This window comes from Dromiciops gliroides, chromosome 1 (assembly GCF_019393635.1).
Source record: "Dromiciops gliroides isolate mDroGli1 chromosome 1, mDroGli1.pri, whole genome shotgun sequence".
Lineage (NCBI taxonomy): Eukaryota > Metazoa > Chordata > Mammalia > Microbiotheria > Microbiotheriidae > Dromiciops > Dromiciops gliroides.
In genome coordinates this window covers 243,079,031-243,097,296 of record NC_057861.1, presented here as the reverse complement: position 1 = coordinate 243,097,296, position 18,266 = coordinate 243,079,031, and positions in this window count along the sequence as shown.

Genomic DNA, 18,266 nt, shown 5'->3' with positions numbered 1-18,266 from the left:
CATAGCATAGGAATATAAAGGAAAAGGTCTGTATACTGAAAGAAATGAATATGAGGAATTCTGAATAGCATTGAAAGACATAAAAGATATGACACAGTAGAAAATCATTAGCATTGGAATCGGTTACTAGGTTCAAATTCTACCTTTTGACCCATCCTACTTGTGTGACATTGGACATATTACTTAACCTGGCCTTAGTTTCTTCATCTATAAAATGAGAGAGCTGGACTAGATGACCTCTGATATCCTTTCCAGCTCTAGAGTTATGATTATCTGATATTTGTGTTTCCACTCTAAGACTCCATCTCTCAGAGAAGGAGAAATCTATCAACAACATTTCTTACAGTACTAGAGTCTGAAGGGCTTTGTACCCAATTTCTGTTTAACAGTTTCTACAAAACCTAAACAGACAATACTTCACTTCTAACCTAACCCACTCTCCACACTTCTCCACTTCCCCACCAAATGACATTCTCCCCTCAGTTTTCAAGCTACTCTTTTGTGTGTTATCTTCTCCTATTAGAATGTAAGCTCCCTGAGAGTATGGGGCCACATTCCCCACCCCCCATATTTGTATTCCTAGTGTTTAGCACCATAGGTGGTATATATATTAAGTATTTAATAAATGCTTTATTGATCAACCAGAAGGCATTCACCAGAGCTCTGGGATGCATGGCATAAAACTTGACTTATGAATGTCAGATCAAATTGATAAAACCTTCTAGGCCCTATACTATGGAACCAGGATTGAGTAATCTTCAACAATACTGTGATCTTCATTGGCAAACCAAGCTCCCAACTTTCAATAGCATTCAAGATCTAACCTTTGTTCTCTGAATTCTGGCTTTACAGATTCTCAGTTGACCAGTCTAGGTCACCATCAGCACCAGCTTCCTCCATTTAGATCTGATATGATTTACCCTAAATATAATTACCACCTCTTTCCAGGTGGTCTTCCCAAATGAAGGCTTTCTTGTAACTTCATGTTTTTTTCTTCCTTCTGTTGCAGCAGGGTGACATTATTCCCCAGCCTGGCCCCAGCATTGCAGCTGTTGGTAGCAGTACTATTATTGAAATAACACTTTAGTATCTTTAAATAATCTATATCCCCACAGCCAAGGACATTGACCAACTGATTGTAAAATGAGATAGTTGCCATCTGTCAGAAAACAGAAAAGGGTATTTCACTATGGAAGGAGACTAAAAACAAATGCTGTGAAACTGAGGTTATACTTGTGCCTATCTGATGTGTTCAATGCAAGGACACAATGACAGTAGTTTAGGTATCTAAAATTCAGCTTGGGTTGTGAAATATTCAGTTCATATGCCTACATTGGTGATGAATCCACACAGGTGTTAGAAGCAGAAGGGGCATTTGAGGTCCTAGGGTCAGAGGGGTCACCTTCTCCAACCCCTTCTTTTTTTAAAGATGAAGCAACCAAGGGAGGGAAGGCAAGGAACTTGCTGGGAATCACATACCAAGGCAGATGCTAGTCATTTAGGCACATTTTCTTTCTGTTACACCATAATTCCTGTGCTGTATAGACAGTCTTTGAGAACCAGTGAAAGTGGCTTAGAAGCAATGATGGGGAACGATCTCATTTTCTTCTTATTTCCCTCTGAAGGCGTAGTTTAGAGGAGGATCAAAGAAGTAGCCAAAGCTACTTTTCTGCCACCTAGTTAATATTCTGCTCACTGTTGCTTTGAAAACTGGATCTGATCAATGGCTTGTCTTAATTGATAGCACTTTAATTATTTAAAAGGTCAGCTATGGGTGGAGGACTAGAAATGCTGAAGGCTGGAAAAGACTAACTTTTGTTATTGAAAAAACAAAACAAAAATGTCTAGAGTACCAATGCAAAGATTCCCCCTGCTCAGGTTTTATGTCCAGAATTATAGGGAAAAACAGTAAGTTAGAATCTCAGGATTTGAAGAAAACTTGCTTGTGCATTTCTCTTCCTCTAAGGGAGGGGCCCGTAGAAAAGCAGCATGGAGCAATGATTAAAGAGCCTGATTCCAAGTCAAAAAGATCCCATGTAGCTGTGTGACCCTGGGCAAGTCACTTAACCCTCATTGCCCCGCACAAAAAAACCCCCCAAAAAACCAAATCCCATTTGACCTGGAGCCAATCATTTATCTTCTTAGGGCTCTCAAGCTAAAACTGTAAGGGAGGGAGGGGGCAAGTATTTATTAAATGCCTACTATATACTGGGTGCTTTGCAACTATTATCTCATTTATTGACAACTCATAAGAGACCAGTTTCCTTGGCCTGTCCCCTTTCTTTTCCCAAACTGCTAAAAACACACAGGAACGTAGGATGTGCTGGAATGTGAGTGGAGTCTTGGACACAAATCTCAGATGTGATCTTTTATTGACTAGTTTTCTTATCTGTAATATGGGATACATATACCTCACAGAACTATTGTGAGGAGAATGTCTTAAAATGTAAAGTGATATATAAATGTGAGTCATGATGATCGTTGTCATTATTATAGCTACTATAGACTCATAAAATGGTGAATTTGCTATAGTCCTCTGGGGCCATCTAATCAAACCTCATAAAAATAATTGACCTTCTCTGCAAGAAACCCAAAAAGTTTTCATCCAGCCTTTATTTGAAGGCTTCTAGCATCAGCAAACACCATATACTGATGATGGCATTTGTTGATAGCTCTAATTGTTAGGAAGCTTCCTTTATATTGAATTATTCTACCTCCCAATAACTTCCATGATCTGGCCTTAGTTCTTACCTTGGGGAATAAATTGAACAAATCTAGGTGCTCTCTCACATGATAGTGTCTTAAATACTTGAGGATAGTAATGATTTTCTAGCACCTATTGACTATTTGACAGTACATATCCATTGTCCTCACCGAGCATCAGTTCTCTCATTGATAAAGTGAAGGAAATAATACATACATGAACTACCTTGCTGAGTTGTTATAGGCAAAGTACTCTATAAACCTTAAAACACCATATAAAGGTGTGCTATTACTACTACTACTAAGGAGACATCTCTTCTCCATGTTTGGATGCCCTTCTCCCCATGCTTGTTAGTACCACTTCTCAAAGGTGGTACTAGAACTACACCAGGTACTAAAGATATGGTCTTACTAGGGAAGGGAGAAATGGGGCTGTCACACCTCTAACTCCAATCACTATTATTCCTCTGAATATAGTCCAACAGCTCTTAGGGTTACTATATTGTGTTTCAGATTTGCAGTCCACAAGAAACTCTATATCTTGCTTATGGGAGCTTCTTTGTAACTGTCTATAGGGGCAGCGAGGTGATTATGGGCAATGCTGGTCCTGGAATCAGGAACATCTGAGTTCAAATCTAGCCTCAGCTACTTACTGAATGTATGACTTAGGGCAAGTCACTTAATTCTCCTTTGTCTCACTTTCCTCATCTGTAAAATGGGGATAATAATAGCACTTATCTCCCATAGCTGTTGTGAGAATGAAGTGAGATAATAATTGTAAAGTTCTTAGCACAGCGCCTAGAACATACTATGTAAATATTATTATGTCTTCCCTATTCCAGATGTGTGTAGTTTATCATCTCTCTGGGAGGTAAAATGACATAAGGCATAGATCATGTCTCTATGGCACATTGACCTAGGTTCAAGTCTTCACTCTGATACATATTGAATGTGACACTCTGGGTATTCCAGCAATGGTGTCAAATCAAATGTATGCTTGCCTAAAAGACTATTTAATGGAGAACTCACACAGGGCAAGTGATCACATGGTTGTCAGAAAAAGCTATACAAGGACATTCCATTCCCAAGGTGTCTCTGAAGAACTTTGGAATTGATTGCATGACATGGGAGACACTGGCACAGGACTGCCCAGCATGGTTTCCTCATCAGAAAAAGTGTTGTGCTCTATGAGTAAAGCAGAATTGAAGTAATTCAAAAGAAATGTGAGATGCACAAATTTAGAGAATGCAACCCAAATGTTCACACGGGCCATTTGTGTCAGACCTGAGCATTCTGAGCTCATATCAGTCTGATCAGCCTCAGTTGGACATACTACAACTTGACTCTAACATAAAACTAAAATAAAAAGGATATCTGCAAACAGTATATTGACTGTGAAAACTTGTGAAAAAACTTGTGAAAACCACAAATTGATATTGTGTTGCATTGTATTTTAATTTTTCTTGTTAAACACTTCTCAATTACATATTTAAGGTAGTTTCAATGTAGTAGAGAATTTTGTTGGCAACATGGGTCATGAGTCTGATAGCTCTGGAAACCTGGCATGTCTTTGGCTATAAATTGTAGTTAAGGTGCCAACCTGCATTGGTAAAGGGAATTTCTCTTCTCTATCTGGAAGTTCCCTATACCAACAATATTACAGGTCCAGTCCTTATTTTATCATTTCAGCATATTCATTCTGGTTGGACTCCATCTTATTCACTTTAATCCATCATTCTGGCCTTTTAAAATTTATCATGTCATCCAGTGTGTTGATCATCCCTCCCAAGTTGTTTATCTCTCCCACTGTATCCTATCCAGAAATTTGATAAGCATACCATTCAAGTCATTCATAAACACACTGGACCAAATAGGGCCAAGGGTAAAGCCCTGAGGAATTCCAGAAGGAGCTTCTTCGCTATTTGACACTGACCCATGAAAGACTGCTCTTTTGATCCATCGTGTGAACTAATTTCAAAGTCGACTTCCAAACACATCATTCCATCTTGTACACCTTGATGCTTAGAATTTAGAGCTAGAGGGGACCTTCAACTAGTCCAAATGTTTTGTTTTATGGTTGAGAAACTGAGACCTAGACAGCAAAACTGATTTGCCCAAGGTCATAAAAGTGGTATGAAGGCACAGCTGGGATTCATGTATACGTTCTTTACCATGACATCCAATGCCCTTTCCATGTCCAGTGCCATTATACCTCTAATGGGACTTTATCAAATGTCTTACTGAAACCCAGATGTCCGTGTCATTCCCCTCATCTAGTAACCCTTTCAAAAAAGGAAATGAGGTTAGTCTTGCATGACTTGTACTTAATTAATTCAAGCTGGGTTTAAGTGGTCACCCTCTTCCTAAGTGCTCATAAACATCCCTTTAATAATCTGTGCTATAGTTTTACCTTCTTTTACCTTCGGATTTCACCTTCTCTCTAATTGATAATTGGGACATTTCCTAATCACTGAGCAAAAAACTTCCTATTCAACCTAGTTTCTTAAAGCTCACTGACAATGACACCTGGATGTTCTTCCGGCACCTGGAAATGCTGTACTTTCAGTCTAAGTATGGGAACCCTTAAGGGCAATTGTTGTCTTTTTAGTGATTTTGGTTTTCAATTTTCTTTTCTAGGTTAGACATACTTAGACCCACATGGCATGAACTCAAAAAGCTTTCACCATACTGCTTTGTCTCCTCTGGATACTCTCCAACTTCTTTTTTCCCAAGGATCTGATACCCAGAACTGAACACAACACTCCAAACAGTACTTGACCTAGCCAGGCCGAGTCTAAAGGAACTATCACATCCTTAATCCTAAAAGCCCGGAAGTTCTCAATGCAATGAAAGTTTGTGTTAGCTTTTTGGCTTAACAACAATAGTAACAATAACAACATTTACATAATGCCTTCTGTGTACCAGGCACTGTGATAATAGCTTCACAAATATCCCATTTGATTCTCCAAACAACCCCGGAAGGTACGTATTATAATTATCTTCCTTTTTATAGTTGAGTGAACAGAAGTTAAGTGACTTGCCCAAGGTGACACAGCAGGTTAAGTGTCTGAGGCTGGATCTGTACTCAGATCTTCCTAATTCCTAGTCCAATGCTATGCCCACTACACTATTAGCTGTCCACTATATCATTTATTCATACTGAACTTGAATTCCAAACTAAAAAGTTTGGTGGATGTTTAGACCAGCTAAGATGCCATCACCCATGAAGATGTTAGGGAATTGCTTTTGGGAGACCAGAGAACTGGAACATATATGGGCATCTGGGTTGATCTGTCACTTGGCTGGGAGCAGTTTTCTATTTAATGAAATCAGTCTTTTCCAAATGGTTCTAAGGCCAATCTTTAAAATGGTCTGACATAGCAAGGGTTGGGACTTTTGATTTACTTGCTTTTGATGGTGAAAGTGACTCCTTAGTTTACTGTCAGTGATAAAGAGGAAGGACCCAGAGGTTTGCCTTCTTCCTGTGTCTCCTTATGCCATGTGGTCCCAAGAAAAGGTCCTGGTTTTTTGGCTTTTTTATTTCTTCTTTTATATTCCAAGTGCAGGGCGAGGAGCCTCTAATCTGGCCTGGGACCATGAGCCATGGAGATCTGAGAGTGCAGGCAGAGAGGTTGGATGCTGCTCCCAGGCCAACAGCAACTCTCTGAAGAGCAGAGATCCAGGATGCCAGCCTAGCAGACGCTAGTTCTGCTGGCTCTGTACTTGAACCTGGTGGGACTAATGCTATGTAGGAATTAAGCTAGGCTATAACCCTATTCCTACCTCACCTCTCCAGAAAGGAGATGAAAGGAGAGAGATTATGTCCCAGAGGCTCTGGAGGAAATGTTTGTATGTTCTTGTTATATCTTTGAAGTAAATACCCTTTGCAAAAAGCTAGTCCAATGTTAAATGGTTAAATGAAACTTGAGAGCTAGGTACTGGCTCTAAAGAATGGGTGAGTAAAGGAAAATGAAGAATTTATGTACTTTATCTACTTCTTTCAGTCAGATTTCCAGTACATCATGGGGAGACCTCTATCAAATATCAGAACAGTAAATGTTACCCTACTACAAGTAGAAAACCTCACATATCTTTGTGAGTTGGGTTGGGAATTCATCATCTAATTCCTCTAGACCTCTTAACAGTTTCTCCTCTCTTGTCTCTCCTCTTTTTTTCCCTTCTCTCTTTTTTCCTTTTTCTTCTCTCTTTCTTTTTTCCTTCCTTCCCTTCCTTCCCTTCTTAACTTCCATCCATTCCTTCAGGCACCTAGATGGCACAGTGGATAGATAGAGAGGTGGATCAGGATTGTTGTCATTCAGTTGTTTGAGTCACATCTGACCCCATTTGGGGTTTCCTTGGCAAAAATACTCAAGGGGTTTGTCATTCCTTCTCTAGCTCACTTTAGAGATGAGGAAACTGAAGTAAATAGAATTAAGTGATTTGCCCAGGGTCACACAGCTAGGAAGTGTCTGAGGTCAGATTTGAACTCAGGTCTTCTTGACTCCAGGCCTGGCACACCATTGACTGTGCCACATAGTAGACCAGAGACTTGAATTCAAATCCTACCACAGACACTGATTACTTCTATGACTCTGAACAAGTCACTTAACATCTGTCTGCTGTAGTTTCTTCAACTATAAAACGGGGATCATTATAGCATCTACCTCCCACGGTTGTGGTGGGGATGAAATTAGTTACAAAAAAACAAAAACAAAACCAAAACCAAAACAAAACCAAAAGCCAACAGTGCAGGCCTAGTATATAGGATACACTTCAAAAACACTTCTTTCATTCTTTCTTTTGTGTTCAATTTTGGGGGAAGTATTTTGGGAGAGAATGAAAATAAATGCTTAATTGAATTTAAAAAAAAAGAAAACAGACTGCAATGCACCTGTGTACCACAATGAATCATCAGAGGGAGTTTTTAATGGGGGAATAACAACAATTAAGTAAGTAAATATGAGGGTTGAAAAGTAGATGGAGAAAGGGATATAACAATTTCTTGCTTTTCTTTCTACCTAGTCTCTCAACTAGGTTATTGTATGACACAGGTAATGCTTCTTTTTATTTTTCTTTCAGATATGGGGAGGGTGAGGCTTCTAGGCGATTCAGTGTCATTTCCACAGAATATAAACTCCTTGACGGCAGGAACTGCTTTTGGGGTGGGGTGTTCTTTTTATCCCTAGTGTCTAGTTTAAGTGTTTTGCACAGAGGAAAAACTTAAGAAATGCTGATTGAATTGAGTTCACTTTGTACTAATCCTTAGAAATTATTTTTCTATCTGAGGATTCTTTTTTCAATTGAAAGTATCCATTGCACTTAAATCCTAATAAAATATCGTTTGCATGTACCTGCATCTGTTGTAGTAAAAAAAAAAAAAAAGACATGTTTTGGTTTTGAAGAGTGGTTTGAAGCTTTATGAGACAGATACACTCTGACTGTTGAATTCTCAGAGGATTCTACTATTGCAGAACAGACATTCCAGAATCATAGAAAAACCATCGAATTTTAGAGCTGGAAAGGATCTTAGAGAATATCTGGGCCAGTCCCCTATTTTTATAGTTTAGGAAACTGAAAATACCCTTCTGGGATCCTTGCCTAATAGTTCTTCTTCTTCTTGTACCTCCTGTACAGAAAAACACTGCTCCATGAACTCGAAATTGTTTTTCCCATAGGAGCATGGTGGCTTGGTTTCAGCTGACCCTATAAAAGGCATTTTAATCCCTAACGGACTTGAAGAATATGACTGTGCTCTAGAAGCATACTCCAGTTGCTCTGATAGATGCCATTTCCCAATAACCAAACTCCACTGTGAAGTAGTGAAGGTCTGAAATGACAAAGTTTGAAGTATTTAGACTAATGTCTAGGGAATAATGGAGAATTTGATAATAATTTCAAAATTGCGTGAGCTTTGCAATTGAGTGCAGGCTAAAAGAAACTGTTCTTTAATAGCAGCAAGAACAATTTAGGTTAGAGCTATTGTCAAGAAAATCTTCCTAAAGCCTGAAGAAAGTGTGTGTGTGTGTGTGTGTGTGTTGGGGGGTGGGATCCAAAGAGAGGCTGAAGAATTGGTTTCTGGGTATTTTAAATAACAGGACAGAAAATTCTATCAGTAAACTGGTTCCAATGTATACTGCTCTGGATGCAAAATATGTAGTTAAATTCAAATGATATATTGTGTGATTTAGGTTACAGATAAATATTTGTCAAACTTTAAAATTACTGAATATAACATATCAATGGGAATTTTCATATATATTTGTGATATTTCAGTTCTTAAAAGATCTGAATTCAAGACATCTAGGTACATCCTTTAATATTGCAGATTACAACCCTCATATCAGAGTAGACAGTTTTCTGAACTATTGTTGTAGGGAAAAGAAAAAAAAAAACAGCCCATAACCATCTATATTCTTCAAACGGGAGGCAATCTTATATTGATCCAGTATCATATTTCTTTATGAAGCCTTATTTTCAGTTTGCTAATACACACATGAGCTTCTGCTCTGCTGTTGTAGCCTTTAAGAACGTAGTACCAAACTCCTGTTATGATGGGAGATTAGAGTAAGACTTCTGTGGTAGTTCCATGTGATAAAAAGCAATAGTTTTGAAGTAAAGCCCTTTATTTGTCATATCTTGGTATGACTAGAAATACTTATTTCACTTGCAGGAAGCACTGGGATAACACTTTGTGCTTAAATAGAATTTTATTTTTAACTTAATTTTATAATTTTTATCTTATTAGATTAATTAGCAAGCATTTATTTTCTCTACTTCCCAACTCATCCCCTCCCCCTGCCAAAATGAGAAAAATGAAAAACAAAACTCTGGAACAATGCTATGCATTGCCAAGCAAAACAAATTCTAACATTGGCAATGTCCAAAAATTTGTTTCATTCTGCATCTTGAGTCCACCATCCCTCTGGCAGGAGCTGGGAAATATATATCATCACTTGTACCTTGGAATCATGCTTGGTCATTGCATTGATTAGATATGTAAAGTCATTAAAAGTGGTTTGTTTATGTAATTTTTTTGTAATTGTATAAACCATTCTCCTGATTCATCTCAGTTCATTTTGCATCAGTTCATACAAATTTTCTCAGGTTTCTCTGAAACTTCTAATAAAATGTTTTATGGCATGATAGTATTCCATTACATTCATATACCATAATTTGTTTAGCTGTCTCCCTGCCCAATTTCCACCTTTTTTGACATTACAAAAAGGCTGCTATAAATATTTTTTGTATATATGGATCCTTTTCTTCTTTCTTTTATCTACTTGGGGTTTAAGCCTAGTAGTGGGGTCAGCGTGTTCATTTTTGGGGACATGGTTCCAAATTGCCTTCAAGAATGGTTGAATAAATTTACAGTTCCCACAAGAGTATAATAATGTGCCCGTTTGCCCAAAGCCACTCCAAAGCTTTTCATTTTCAATTTTTTCTTCCTCTTTGCCAGTCTGATGATATAAGTTGGAGCTTCGGCATCACTTTTATTTTGATTTCTCTAATTATTAGTGATCTGGATCATATTTTCCCACTAAATAGCACTTTAAAGCCTCCTGAAACCAAAACAAGGCCAAGCAGACCTGAATCTTAAACTTTGTATGCAGGAACCCTCCAAAAACTATTTCACTTAAATAATTAACCAAGAAAATATGAAATATAAAGCCCCTTAGATTCTGGTGATCCAGAATGTTTGAAATTAAGCCTTTTTAAGTTAGAAAGAGGTCAGGGGAATGTTTATGATTAATATGAATGGAGACTCATTTCTTTTGAACAATAGGAATTCGCATAAATACTCTGAGATCACAGATCAGGAATCCACACTCTGCCTGGGTGCAGGATAACAAATAGAACTAGCCATAGCACATGCCAAACTCATCATAGCAGTGTGTAAATGATAGGGTTTGGAGACAAAGCAGGTGGGGTTAGGGAAATAGTTATTTGAGTGTTTTCAATAGTTCTCCCACTAATCACTGCAGAGGTTTAAAGTAACTTGTCAGTAAATACAGGCAAATAGATCTTTATGCCAGCACAAGGCTCTGTTAGAGATATCCCTTATCAATGAGAATATGTGTCAATTTGGTGTCATGGAAAGGGTCTGGGCTAGATTTGGAATCTGACAACCAGGGTTATACTCTGTGAGCTTTTATTGTCTAAATCTGGGAATGTCATTTCACTTTCCCATCAGAGGGGTTGGATTAGAAGAGCTCTTAGTTCTCTTATAACTCTAAATATATAACCCGGTGTGGGTCCAAGTTGGTGAAAAGATGAGAGTTTAGTGTCATCTGAGAGCAGCCATTTTCAGGACAATTATTAACCCATTTCTTCCAGCAATCCTGCTGAAAACCATGACCACTGAGGCCCAGTGGCACCCACCTCACATCTCTGCTGGCAAAGATTCATTTGTATTATTTATCAATTCCTTCCCTTTCCTGGAGATTCTATTATCCTTTCCCCTGAACCCCTTTTTACTTCTTCATATTCTTTTAAGACAGGGCATCTAGGTGGTAATAATCATCCTATTTACCTCAGTTTCCTCATCTGTACAATGAGTTGGAAAAAGAAATAGCAAACTACTCCAGTATCTTTTCTAAGAAAACCCCAAATGGGATCACAAAGAGTTGGACACAACTGAAAAAATTACTGAACAGAATTCTTTTATACATTGGCTTGTGGGTATCTCAAATCAAACCTATGTCTGAAAAACAAAACTTATTGTTCCCTATATTACTATGTCATTTAATTGTGTGTATGAAGTTTCTTAAGTTCTAAAGGTTGCTCAAATAGACTAAAAGTTAGGTGAGAACTGATAAAGGCCTTAGTTAAGGCAGATGAGAGGTGAGAAAAGGGTTTGGATGCAAGAGATGTTAAGGAGGAAAAATTGACAAGATTTGGAAACTGATTTGCAGGTAGGTGAGAAAAGAATCAAGCATTACTTACCTGTAGGTTGTAAGCATGTGTGACCTGAAGAACAGTAAGTGCCTCTCACAGAAATGAAGCCTTGGAAAATAGAGAAAATAGCACATTTGCTGGATTATCGGCTTCCTGATACCAAATTCTCATGTCATGTCTCATATCTTCCTCCTCAGGTGAGTAGCTCACTAGTATCCATGTTCAAAATTTATAAAGTTCCTTAAACATATAGTATATTTTTCCTCACACTCTGAAGCCCTCCCCTCATACCAAGAATGACACTATATAGTCATTGTAACAGTGGCTGTCACATATATTAAATGCTTAACCATGGAGGAATTATTTAAATTTTCTAAGCCTCAGTTTCCTCATCTTTGAAATGGGGGGTATTATGTACACTGCCAGCTCTAAAGGGTTGTAGTGAGAGAAGCTCTTTGCTTACAACCATTGGTATCACATGGATACCCTTGATGGTGTGCTGACTGACTCCAAAGGTAATTTTCTCTTTGGATTATTGTGCCCCTACCCAATTTATTCTGAGAAATTTCCAAATATTTGATACCTAGGCTTCCACAAATATAACCTGTTCTCCAATTCCCAAACAAGCACTCAAAATAACATTAGGTGGCAATTAGCCTTTATTTCATCACATAGAAAATAGAGAAGGTACAATGTACTTCTAGGAGCACATTGCCAGATTTAAAAACAGAAACATAATGCAGTTTTAATATCCCTTAGCTCCTCTTAGGAGGGAACTGAAAGTTGGGTTGTTATCTGAGCCATCTGCCATCCCAGTGAATTTCTTTCTCCCAAGATTCTATGTAGACTCTCCCACATTGGGAGTGGCACACTATGGTTTGAACTTCCTCTGGGAAGCAGATGACTTTTGAACTGCTTACAGGCATTTCAGATGTTCCATTAGACACTTTCAATCACTCAAGGTCATGGTGATGGGTTATGTCCATCTGATTGTAGGCCTTTCCTTATCCTCTAGTTGCTCAAGTGATTCCTTTTTCTTTCTGAAAGGTCAAAGTTATAAATTCTTAAACTCTGGATTACCCTTGATGTAATCCCCAAGGTTAATATCTCTCCAAAATTCCCTCACTGAGGTGCCCATTATCTGCTTTTTTTTCTTTTTTTAGTGAGGCAAGTGGGGTTAAGTGACTTGCCCAGGGTCACACAGCTAGTAAGTATTAAGTGTCTGAGACCGGATTTGAACTCAGGTACTCCTGACTCCAGGGCTGGTCCTCTATCCACTGCACCTCCTAGCTGCCCCGCGGGGTGCCCATTTTCATCACCATTATTCAATATCATATGAAAAATGATAGCTATAGCAATAAGAGAGAAAAAAGAAATTAGAATAGGTAATGAGGAAACAAAACTATCACTCTTTGCAGATGATATGATGATATACTTAGAGAAACCTAGACAATCAACTAAAAAAACTGGTTAAAATAATCACAACTTTAGCAAAGTTTCAGGATACAAATAATCCCACATAAATGGTCAACATTTCTATATATTATCAACAAAGTCCAGCAGCAAGAAATAGAAAGAGAAATTTCATTTAAAATAATTATAGATAGTTTAAAGTACTTGGAAATCTACCTGCCAAGACAAACCCAGAAACTATATGAACAAAATTAAAAAAAAACACTTTTCACACAGATAAAGTCAGATTTAAATAACTGGAAAGATATTAATTCATCCTGGATAGGCTGAATCAATATAATAAAAATGACAATTCTACCTAAATTAATCTACTTATTTAGTGCCAAGCTAATTAAACTATCAAACATTTCTTTTATAGAGATAGAAAAAATATTAAAATTCATCTTGAAGAAAAAGAGGTCAAGAATATCTAGGGAATCAATGAAAAAATGTGAAGGATGGTGGCCTAACTATATCAGATGCTAAACTATATTATAAAGTGGTAATTATCAAGATAATCTGGTACTAGCTAAGAATAAAATATTGGATTAATGGAATAGATTAGGTACATAATATATTGCAATAAATATTGATAGTAATTTAGTGTTTGGTAAACCCCTAAATCCAAACTTTTTAAAGAAAAACTCATTATTTGATGAAAACTGTGGGAAAACTAGAAAAAGGTATGGTAGAAAATAGGTACAGACCAATATTTCAAACCATATTCCAAGATAAGGTCAAACTGGGTATATGATTTACATGTAAACAGTGATAGCATTAGCAAATTAGGAGAGCATGGAATAGTTTACCTGTCAGACATGTGGATAAGGGAAGAATTTAAGACTAAAGAAGATATAGAGAGCATTACAAAATGGAAAATGTTTAATTTTTATTATATAAATTTTTTTTAAAGTTTTGCACAAACAAAATTAATGCAATAAAAATTAAAAGGAAAGCAAAAAACTGGGGGGAAATTTTATAGCAAGTATCTCTGATAACGGGATCATTTCTCAAATATATAGAGAATTGAGTCAAATTTATAAAAGGACATTCCACAATTGATAAAAGGTCAAAGCATATGAACAGGAAGTTTTCAGATAAAGAAATCAAAGCTATTTATAATCATATGAAAAATGGTCTAAATCATTATTCATTAAATAAATGCAAATTAAATCAAATCTCAAGTATCACTTCACACCTATCAGATTAGATAATATGACAAAAAAGGAAATGTTAAATGTTGGAGAGGATGTGGAAAAACTGGAACACTAATGCACCATTGGTGAAATTGTGAAGTGATCCAACCATTCTGGAGAGCAATTTGGAACTATGCCCAAAGTACAGTCAAATTGTGTATACCCTTTGATCCAGCAATAGCACAGCTAGGTTTGTATCCCAAAGAGAATTTCTTTAAAAAAGAAATAATAGAATGAGAACCTATTTGTACAAAAATATTTATAGCAGCTCTTTTGTGGTGGCAAAGAATTGGAAACTGAGGGGATGCCCAACAGTTGGGAAATGACTGAACAGTGGTGGTCTATGATTGTAATGGAATTATTATTGTGCTTTGAGAAGTGACATCAGGATGATTTCAGAAAAACCTGGAAAGATTTACATGAACTGATACAAAGTGAAGTGAGCAGAACCAAGAGAACATTGTATACAGTAATAGCAATATTGTTTTAAGAATGACTTTGACAACTAAGTCATTTTGACAATTATAAACACACAAAATATAAATATTTATCTATATCTATCTATCTACACACACAAGGGACATATGAAGAAAGATGCTTTCTATATCCAGAGAAAGAACTGATAAATAGAAGTAGGTATAGGATAATTTTACACACATATACCTATTTGTGTCTAATGGTAGCCATTTCTAGAATGGGGGGAGAGGGAAAAAGGAAAAAAGAAGAAATTTACATGATAACTTTGTTGTACATTTGGAAAGAACAGCAAGTTGTACATGGTAGATTTGCAGTTTCATGTGCAATCATCTTTTTATTGTACTGTGTTATAGAAGTGTTTGTTTTGTTTTGCTAATTGAAACTAGAGTAAATTTTAAAATGAAAAAAAAAATAGAAAAAAATCAGATATAGAAAAAAAAACCCCTCTCTGTCATGGATTTCTGCAGGAACTTTTGATACACCATCATTGACTCACTCACCTGTCCAAGATCTGTACTCTCATGCTGGTAGGCAAGTCAACTGTAGGTAGGCAAATACAAGCAACTCACATGTGTTTCTGCTGGATTCTCATGGAGAAGAGTGGATAAAATTGGATGAGAGAAGTCCCCAGTCTTTCATACACATACTCCAGAAAAAGAAAAGGCCCAAGGGAAGTGAACAAATGACTAAGTACATTATCTGCCAACTCCTTTTCATAAACTGGCACAGAAGGGTAGCTTCCTCATAGTGACTATCCTAAGAGTCTCAGTCAATAAAATCATGTCATGGGCATCCTCCATTACCATAAACCAACTAAAAAGTGTCTCTGTCCTTTTAATGAAGTATCAATGGGTTTGTTTGTCCACACTCTCGGTGGGTAGGTGCTTTTCTTACTCCCACAAATGCTCCCTGGCTTGTGAACTCATCAAGTTACTTGGTGAGTGGTGGGGTGGGGGGAGAGGGAAGAATTCCATGATGAATACTTGTTTCATATTATTGTAAATGTGGGCTGCTGCTGGACCAGCTGTTACTTAGCTGACTGCTTCAGTTTTTCAACCATTCTCGTTTCTTTGTAATTTTCCATTTTGTTCGTGTTTGCTCTCTGTGATACAGATGATGCCTGTAGCTGTCTGCTAAGGATAAAGAATCCTTGATCTAAGCCATATTAGTTCCCATGCTATAGAGGAGTTTGGTCTTTATTCCATGTTTGATAATGTCTGAGGTGGCCACAAGGATGATAACAGCTGAAGCATTTTAGCATAATGGCTACATTCTTACCACATCTTTCCCAATGCCATTTGCTAAGTTTTAGAAAAGGAAATGTTTGTGTTTCAGGCTCTGCCAGGCAGAGGCAAACTTTAAGAAATATACACTCAAATATACTTTAACAAAATTCCATTAAAACCAGATAGACTGGGCTGGGTAGCTTTTATGTATTTCCTTTCACACCACTGCTGATTTCCCAAGATACTTGTGCTCTCAGAAGTTCTCCCTTTCTAATCAGCCCTCCTCTTGCCAAATTCATTCACTGAGGCCATGAGGCAAAGATTTAGATAAATTGCTGTCATGGAAGCAAATAGGATTCCTTCAAAACAGAACTCTGACTGGGAATCCTAGAGGAGAATGCACTGATTTGGAAAGAGAATTTAAATTTCTGCTGTAATTGAGGAAATAATCAGCAGCAATAAGGAACAGCAGACAAAAAAAAAAAAAGAACGGAAAAGAGTTACTCTGTCAGGGCATTGAACATTATTATATGCCAGGGACTAGCAACTTCTGATGCTGTCAGGCCAAGTTTAGATGCAATGTCCTTCTTTAGATATAATGCCTAGGCCTTTCTGTCTGGAACCAATTACCATGGGCCAAGGTAACAAGAACAGTCTAGTTTATTTCTCCTTTACAATTGCCACTAGACACGGGTTTGGGAAGTAGTTCTCCCCACCCCCACCCCCACCCCCCATCCAAATGCAGTTTTCAGAATGATATTCCTAAGGCAAACATAAAGCTCTCTGAGGTTTTCCGAGGATTTTTTTTCTTTTACAAATTATAGAGTAAAAGGATAAGGCATATATAGCAAACCAGAGGAAATTTCAAAGATTGTCACAGCCATCATTTATAGAGGAGAGATAACATGCCACAGTAGTCAGCCAACTTTGGAACCACTAAGATCTGAGTCCAAACTCTTCCTCTAACACATTTTGGCTATGTGACCCAGAGCAAATCTCTTAAAATCTCAGTGCTCTGAGACTTTATGTTTTGGAGACAGTGCTGAATTGCATTGTTAGAGAAAGCTCCTTACAGCAACAAAATCACAGGTCCAGTCTCTGTCCTATATAGTTATAATCTGAATCAACAACCTTGTGACAAGCACAGATGACAAAACTTAGTCTTACAGAGGTGAAGTGCTTTGCCTATGGTCATATAGCTAATCAGTATTTTACCACTCTTTGATGCTACTTCTCTAATAAAAATACAAAGGCTTACAAAATAAGCATCCCTGAATCTTAGTTATATTATGAATTTCAATCCCTGACCTTAGATTGCATGCTATCCTTAGACCGTATGCTACTTGATAGTAGATGAAGGCCCTAATTTATCTAAACTGTATGTTCCTTACCACTCAGAATTTAATTCTTTTCACAATAAGACACTTAATACATATCCTCCGGATGTTTATCATATCTAACTTTTCTAAAATATTATTCATCTCCCTTTTTCTTTATTTTATGCTTATATTTACTTATGTCTGAAAGCTATAAATTGAGGTCCCTTACTATTATACTTTTCTTATTTCCTCCTGTAACTACTTTAACTTTTCCTTTAAGCATTTAGATGCTATGCCATATACTAAAGTGCATATATGTTCAGTACTGATATTAATTCATTATCTCTGCTACCTTTCAGTAAGCTATAGTTTCCCTGTTTATATCTCTTTTAATTGGGCCTATTTTTGCTTTTTCTCTGTCTGAGATCATGATTGGTACCCCTGTGGTTTTTTTAACTTCAGTTGAAGCATAACATATTTTGCTCTAACCTTTTATTTTCATTTGTTGTGGATCTTTTTGCTTCAAGTGTGTTTCCTGTAAACAACATATTGTAGAACCCTTGTTTCTAATCCATTCTGCTATCCTCTTCCATCTTATGGGTGACTTCATCTCCTCCAAATTCACAGTTATGATTGTCATGTATTTACTTCCATCCTTCTCTATTTTTTAACCTTGTCTCCTCTTTGAGTCTGTTTTGCTTCTAACCACTGCCTCTATTACTTTACCCTCCCTCTTGTCTCCTCTTTCTCTTAACCCCTTTCCTTTCTTCCCTGTTTGATTAGATGAATTTCTGTAACCAACGTATGTATATACATTGTATATGTATATTCTTCCCTCCTTGAACCAAGTCATATGAAGGTGAGATTATAGGGTTGTCTCTTCCCCTCCCACTCCCCCCCTCCATTGTATAAGTTTTTCCTTGTATTCTCCATATACATAATATAGTTTTCCCATTCTTTCTGTCCCTTGCCTCTCCCAGCATATTCATCTTCCATAT